The following is an 8,391-nucleotide window of genomic DNA, read 5'->3' as shown; positions in this document are numbered from 1 at the left end:
TTTTTGGGTTATTTCAACGATTTGGATGAGTATGTACAAGGTATAATTAGTAAGTTTGCAGATGTTACTAAAGTGGGTGGTATCGTAGGTAGTGAAGACGGTTATCAAAAATTACAGCAAGTAGGCAGAGGAATGGTTAATGGAATTTAATGCAGATGTGTGAGGTGTTGCATTTTGGGGATTGGTAGGGCCCTGGGGACTTGTAGAGCAGAATAATCTAGGAGTGCATGTACATAGTTCCTTGAACGTAACATCATAGGTAGAATGGGTGGTCGAGGCTTTTGGTACATTGGCCTTTATCAGTCAGGGTATTGAGTATAGAAGTTAGGATGTTATGTTATAGTTGTACAAGATGTTGATGAGGCCGCACAACATATTGTGTTTGTTTTTGGTCACCCTGATATAGGTAGGATGTTGTTCAGCTGGAAAGGGTGCAGAGAAGATTTATGAGGATGTTGCCAGGGCTTGAGGGCCTGAACTATTGAGAGAGGCTGGGCAGGCTAGGACTTTATTTCTTGGAGAGCAGGAGGCTGAGGGGCATCAGAGGTGATCTTATACATCTGAGTGAGGTGTAAAAGAGCACGAGGAGCACAGAGTGCTGGAGTGACTCAGCAGATCAGGCAGCATCTCTGGAGAACATCGATAGGTGACGTTTTGAGTCAAGACCGTTCAGACTGATTGTAGGGGGAATGAAGAAAGCTGGAAAAGGGGAGAGGCAGGACAAACCATGGCAGGGTTAACGTAGGTGGAGGGGGGTTTGATAGGCAGATGGTTGGGGAAAAAGGGCCAGAAATAAGAACAGACGGTGTGAGGCAGGTTTGAAAAGTTGTGGATTGTAAAGCGAGAGGGAGGAAAGCAGCTACTAATAGGCACCTTTCACACAGAGAGTGGTGGTTAACTGGAATGACCTGCCAGAGGGGTAATTGATGCAAGTACTATAATGGCATTTTAAAGACATTTGGAAACTACATAAAAGTTAATGTAAACATCCACCTCGGTGGATTCCCCACGTTCCTCACTGCGATGGAAGGCAATAAAGACTAATCTTCTTCCTCTTTATTTTCCCGCGGTCGGGGTGATCGAAGCTCCCGCAGCCGGAGATCGAACCCTCCGCGTCGGGGCGATCGAAGCTTCCGCATCGGAGCGGTTGAAGCTCCTGTGGCTTGGAGCTCCAGAAGTCGTTCTCTGACCAGAGACCGCGAGCTCCACGATGTTAAAGTCCACAGGCTCCTGTGGTTGAAGCTCAGAGGTCGATCCCTGGCAAAGGGATCACGGGCTCCACAATGGTAAGTCTGCAGGCTCACACGATGGAGCTTCCGAAGTCGGTCTCCGGTAAAGGCCGCTAACTCCTCAATGTAGGTCGCAGTGCGGACGGAGATAAGATACAGATTAGAAAAGGTTTCCACCAACCCCCCCACCCACCACATAAAACAAGCTAAAGAGCACTAAAACATACATTTAACACATACAAACAAATAACAAAAGAAGGAAGGGACAGAGGGACTGGTGGCGAGGCAACCGTTGCTGGCGCCACCCGGTGGATTATCATATGGATCCTAAAAGATTCTATGTATATTAGAAGGATAGCTATGGAAGGAGTAGATCCTCCGAAGGATCAGTGTTACAGTGGCTTGCAAAAGTATTCATACCCCTTGAACTTTTCCACATTTTGTCACGTTACATCCACAAACGTAAATGTATTTTATTGGGATTTTATGTGATAGACCAACACAAAGTGGTGCATAATTGTGAAGTGGAAGGAAAACGATACATGGTTTTCAAATTTTTTTACAAATAAAAAACTGAAAAGTGTGTTGTGCAAAAGTATTCAGCCCCCCTGAGTCAATACTTTGTAGAACCACCTTTCGCTGCAATTACAGCTGCAAGTCTTTTGGGGTATGTCTCTACCAGCTTTGCACATCTAGAGACTGAAAATTTTGCCTATTCTTCTTTGCAAAATAGCTCAAGCTCAGTCAGATTGGATGGAGAGCGTCTGTGAACAGCAATTTTCAAGTCTTGCCAGAGATTCTCAATTGGATTTAGGTCTGGACTTTGACTGGGCCATTCTAACACATGAATATGCTTTGATCTAAACCATTCTATTGTAACTCTGGCTGTATGTTTAGGGTCGTTGTCCTGCTGGAAGGTGAACCTCCGCCCCAGTCTCAAGTCTTTTGCAGACTCTTAACAGGTTTTCTTCCAAGATTGCCCTGTATTTGGCTCCATCCATCTTCCCATCAACTCTGACCAGCTTCCCTGTCCCTGCTGAAGAAAAGCATCCCCACAGCATGATGCTGCCACCACCATGTTTCACAGTGGGGATGGTGTGTTCAGGGTGATGTGCAGTGTTAGTTTTCCGCCACACATAGTGTTTTGCATTTAGGCCAAAAACTTCAAGTTTGGTCTCATCTGACCAGAGCACCTTCCTCCACATGTTTGCTGTGTCCCCCACATGGCTTGTGGCAAACTGCAAACGGGACTTCTTATGGCTTTTTTTCAACAATGGCTTTCTTCTTGCCACTCTTCCATAAAGGCCCGATTTGTGGAGTGCACAACTAATAGTTGTCCTGTGGACAGATTCTCCCACCTGAGCTGTGGATCTCTGCAGCTTCTCCAGAGTTACCATGGGCCTCTTGGCTGCTTCTCTGATCAATGCTCTCCTTGCCCGGCCTGTCAGTTTAGGCGGACGGCCATGTCTTGGTTGGTTTGCAGTTGTGCCATACTCTTTCCATTTTCGGATGATGGATTGAACAGTGCTCCGTGAGATGTTCAAAGCTTGGGATATTTTTTTATAACCTAACCCTGCTTTAAACTTCTCCACAACTTTATCCCTGACATGTCTGGTGTGTTCCTTGGGCTTCATGATGCTGTTTGTTCACTAATGTTCTCTAACAAACCTCTGAGGCCTTCACAGAACAGCTGTATTTATACTGAGATTAGATTACACACAAGTGGACTCTATTAACTAATTAGGTGACTTCTGAAGGCAATTGGTTGCATTGGATTTTATTTAGGGGTATCAGAGTAAAGGGGGCTGAATACTTTTGCACTCCACACTTTTCAGTTTTTTATTTGTAAAAAAATTTGAAAACCATGTATCATTTTCCTTCCACTTCACAATTATGCGCCACTTTGTGTTGGTCTATCACATAAAATCCCAATAAAATACATTTACGTTTGTGGTTGTAACGTGACAAAATGTGGAAAAGTTCAAGGGGTATGAATACTTTTGCAAGCCACTGTATATTCTATCTGTGGAGCTACAGCAAATGGGTAAGATACTTCTCATCTATATATCCGGTGAAGAAGGATGTGAAAACTAGTGAGTTCAGGGGAGGGAACAGTAATATCCTGGAGCATATCAACTTTACAAAGGAGGTACTGTTTGAAGTGTTGAAATGCATAAAGATACACAACTCCCTCGGGCCTGACCAGATGAATCCTTGGATATTATGAGAAGTACAAATATGATTGGGTTTTTTGAAGCGGTGACCAAGACAATTGAGACGTAGCAGTAGACGTTGTCTATTTGGACTTTATAGCAAGACCTTTGATAAGTTGCAAATGGTAGGCTGGTCTCCAAGGTTAGAGTTCCAGGGTGAGCTAGCAAATTGGATACAATATTCCCTTGGTGTCAGATGTAAGGGATGGTAGTAGAAGGTTGGTTTCGATTTGGAGGCCTGCGGTATGCCACAGGGATTGGTGTTCTTGGGATTGATCTCCCCCTGAATGTCAGTAAGGTGAAGAGAGTTAGTTATTGATTTCAGGAAGCATGGTGGAGTAAATGCCCTCAGTCAGCATCAATGGTGCGGATGTGGAAATGGTGGAGAACTTCAAGTTCCTTGGTATTAATATTACCAATGATCTGTCACGGACCGCGAACATCCAACACTAGAGTGAAAGGATTAGGGTGAGAGGGAGGTAGTTTAAAGAGGATCTGAGGGATAATTATTTTATACAAAGAGTTGTTAGTATCTGAGATGAGCTGCCAAAGGTGGTTGTGGAGGCAGGAACAGCCTCAAAATGTAAGAAGCATTTGGATAGGTACTTGAATGCTCATCGCATAGAGAAAATGGAATGAATGGTCGGTGGGGGCGCTGCAAGCCGGCTGCCCTGCCCGCAACATGTCAGTTCTTTCTACTTTTTGTGTATGTCCTAATGTGGGTTTTTAATGTTCCTCTGTGTGTTTTGTGTGGGGGGTGAAGGGGGAAACCGCTTCGGTCACCTCCTCCACGGAGAGGCAACTCTTTTCATGTCACCTCCCCGTGGCCTAACAGCAAGGATCGATGCGGCCTTTCCCGGAGACGTGCCCGGGGCTTCAGCAGCGGGCGCAGCGCGGACTCTCGGCGTGGAGCGGGCGAGCCCTCGCTGGGGCTCGCCGAAGGGGAGCACTCCGTTCGCTGGCCCGTGGCAGCCTGAACCCACGGTCTGCAGAGCTCCAGCCGGCGCGGCGTCCGCAGCCTGGGATCCCTCGTGGGGGACCCGGGGGAAGAAGAAGCTCCGACTGCCGGCCCGCGGCCAACTTCTACCGCAGGCGCGGCGTGGACTTACCTTCAGGAGCGGGGTCTCTCGCCGGGGATCCCTGGAGGGGAGCTTCGACTGCCGGCTCTGCAGTCTGTGGTGCTTCTGGCTGCGGCGCGAACTTTAAAGCTCCAACCGCCGGCCTGCGGCCTACACCAACTTGAAGCCGCGGTCTCCGGTGGGGGAGGCACCGTTTCAGGACTTACCTGGACTTTTACCTGTTTGCACATCTGGACGCCCGCAGCGACGGCTGCGGAGGGTTGAGGTCCTGACCACGGGGAAAATGGAGGAGGACTGGCCAATTTTTGTGCCTTCCACCACAGTGATGAATGCTGTGGTGGATGTTTGTGTTAAATTTTTATTGTGTTTTTGTTTGTTCTTTTTCATTGTACCGCTGCTGGCAAATTCATTTCACTTGCACTTTATGTGCAATGTGACGAATAAAGCTGATTGTATAATACAAACAAGTAGGATTAGTGTAGATAGGCATGATGGCAAAGACACAGTGGGCAAAAAGAGTTGTTTCTGTTGCTTACAATTCTACAACACTATGACACATTTGATAAGGTGCCACATAGGAGATTAGTGGGCAAAATTAGGGCACATGGTGTTGGGGGTCGAGTGCTGACATGGATAGAAAATTGGTTGGCAGACAGGAAACAAAGAGTAGGGATTAACGGGTCCCTTTCAGAATGGCAGGCAGTGACTAGTGGGCTACCGCAAGGCTCAGTGCTGGGATCGCAGCTATTTACAATATACATCAGATCAAGGGACTCAAAGTAACATTAGCAAATTTGCAGATGACACAAAGCTGGGTGGCAGTGTGAACTGTGAGGAGGATGCTATGAGAATGCAGGGTGACTTGGACAGGTTGGGCGAGTGGGCAGGTGCAGTTTAATGTGGATAAATGTGAGGTTATCCACTTTGGTAGCAAAAACAGGAAGGCAGATTATTATCTAAATGGTGTCATGTTGGGAAAAGGCGAAGTACAACGGGATCTGGGGGTCCTTGTTCATCAATCAATGAAAATAAGCGTGCAGGTACAGCAGACAGTGTAGAAAGCGAATGGCATGTTGGCCTTCATAATAAAGAGGAGTTGAGTATAGGAGCAAAGAGGTCCTTCTGCAGTTATACAGGGCCCTAGTGAGACCACACCTGGACTATTGTGTTCAGGGGATTTACCATCAGGGGCCCACCTCCAGGGGTCTTACTGCGGCGGGGACTTACCATCAGGAGCGGGATCTCTCGCCGGGGACTCCTGGAGGGTAGCTTCGACCGTCGGCCCTGCAGTCTGCGGTGCTTCTGGCTACGGCGCGGCGGGAACTTTAAATCTTCGACCACCGACCTGCGGCCTACACCAACCTGAAGCCGCGGTCTTCGGTGCGGGAGGCACCGATTCAAGACTTACCTTGACTTTCACTCATCTGGATGCCCGCAGCGGCGGCTGCAGAAGGGTGAGGTCCCAACCACAGGGGAAAATGGAGGACTGGCCAAATTTTGTGCCTTCCACCACAGTGATGAATGCTGTGGTGGATGTTTGTGTTAAATTTTTATTGTGTTTTTGTGTGTTCTTTTTCATTGGACTGCTGCTGGCAAATTCATTTCATTTGCACTTTATGTGCAAGTGACGAATAAAACTGATTGATTGATTGAGTTTTGGTCCCCTAATATGAGAAAGGACATTCTTGCTATTGAGAGATTGCAGCGTAGGTTCACAAGGTTAATTCCCGGGATGGCGGGTCTGTCATATGCTGAGAGAATGGAGCGGCTGGGCTTGTATACTCTGGAGTTTAGAAAGATGAGGGGATCTTATTGAAACATAAGATTATTAAGGATTTGGACACGGGAGGCAGGAAACATGTTCCCGATGTTGGGGGAGTCCAGAACCAGGCGCCACAGTTTAAAAATAAGGAGTAAGGCATTTAGAACGGAGATGAGGAAACACTTTTTCACACAGAGAGTTGTGAGTCTGGAATTCTCTGCCTCAGAGGGTGATGGAGGCCGGTTCTCTGGATACTTTCAAGAGAGAGCTTGATAGGGCTCTTACAGATAGTGGAGTCAGGGGATATGGGGAGAAGGCAGGAACGGGGTACTGATTATGGATGATCAGCCATGGTCACATTGAACGGCAGTGCTGGGTCGAAGGGCCGAATGGCCTACTCCTGCACCTATTGTCTATGACGTCTGTTGAGGACCATGGTTACTATGGCTACATCTTACCTGGTCTTGGGCCCCTCGCCAGATTGACCATGATTTCTGAAAGACGTGCATCTCCTCTGTGTTCTGCTCTTGCTCCTCCTCTCCCCAGACGAAACATGGGTGGAGTTTCCCTGGTCCTCGTCTTTCACCCCACCAGCCTGTGCATCCAATGCCTCATCCTCCAACATTTCCATCACCACCAACGTGATCCCACCACCAGTCATATCTTCCGATCTCCACTACTTTCCATCTTGCGCAGAGACTGTCTCCTCTGCAACTCCTTGGTTCATTCATCCCTTCCTAAATACCACTCCCTCCCCAGGTACTTCCCCCTGCAACCACAGGAGATGTAACACCTGCCCCACTCAATAATCTGGGATAGATCCATTCGGGCCCTGGGGATTTATCCACCTTAATGCTCTTCAAGAGCCCCAACACCACCTCCTTCTTAATCTCAAATTGCCCTTACATATTATTATTCTCCACTGTTCTCAATGTCCTTATCCTTGATGAAAGCTGACGCAAACTACTTGTTTCGTAGCTCTCCTCCAACCTCTGTAACATAGAAACATTATTTTCTTTATCTTTGAATGGTCCCACTTACTCCCTGTTTACTCTCTTGTTTTTGATGTAGGTATAAAAAGCTTTGGTGGGTTTTTTTTAAATCTAACTCACAAAGAAATTTTGTGGCCACTTTTGACTCTTAATCGCCTGCTTGATTTCTTTCCCTTTTTCTTTATATTCCTCAAAAGCCCTGTTTGATTCCATCCTCTTAAATCTTGCATGCACTTCCTTTTTCTTTTTAACCAAATGTACAACCTTTTTGGTCATCCAATATTCCCTTACTTTGCTTTCCATATTGGATAATGCTGGTCCTGAAACTCGACAACTGGCTTTTAAATGATTCCCACATGTAAGATCTGGACTTGCCCAATATCAACTGGCCCTAATGCATTCTCCCGAGCTCCTGCCTAACATTGCCTGCCTAATAACATTTTAATTTGCCTTATTCCAAGTTAGTACATTCCTGCAAGGTATAGCTTTCTCTCTGTTCAAACAATCTTAAAACTTATGAAGTTGTGATCACTATGCCTAAAATGCTCTTTCACTGTAAAGCAAGTCACCTGGCCAGGCTCATTTCCCAACACATGGTCCAGTATGTTCCCTTCTCAGGTTGGGCTATCCACATTCCTTTTCAACAAATCCTCTTGCATACACCTAACAAATTCTGCCTCATCTAAGTCTTTGGCACTGAGCAAGTCCGAGTCAATATTGGGGAAGTTAATGTCACCCACTAAAACAACCCTGTTGCTTTGGCATCTTTCGATAATCTGTTTACATATCTGCTCCTCTATATCCAGCTTGCTATTTGGGGGGGCTATATTACAATCCCATTAGAGTGCTTGCACATTTCTTATTGTTTTAGCTAAAACCATATCACCTCAGTGGACGAACCCTCCTGTGTGTCCTTTCTGAGTGCCACCGTGACATTATTCCAGTTTAATAGCCCAACTCCTCCACCTCTTTTCCCTCCCTCACGATCACATTTGAAACATCGAAATCCGGAACATTGAGGTGCCATTCGTGTCCATCTCATAACCAGGTTTCCACAATGACCACTATATCATTAACCGAAGCACTGATCCAGGCTTTAATTTAATCTGCTTTCCC

The sequence above is a fragment of the Amblyraja radiata genome, chromosome 8, assembly GCF_010909765.2.
Source record: "Amblyraja radiata isolate CabotCenter1 chromosome 8, sAmbRad1.1.pri, whole genome shotgun sequence".
NCBI lineage: Eukaryota > Metazoa > Chordata > Chondrichthyes > Rajiformes > Rajidae > Amblyraja > Amblyraja radiata.
This window is presented reverse-complemented; position numbering follows the sequence as displayed.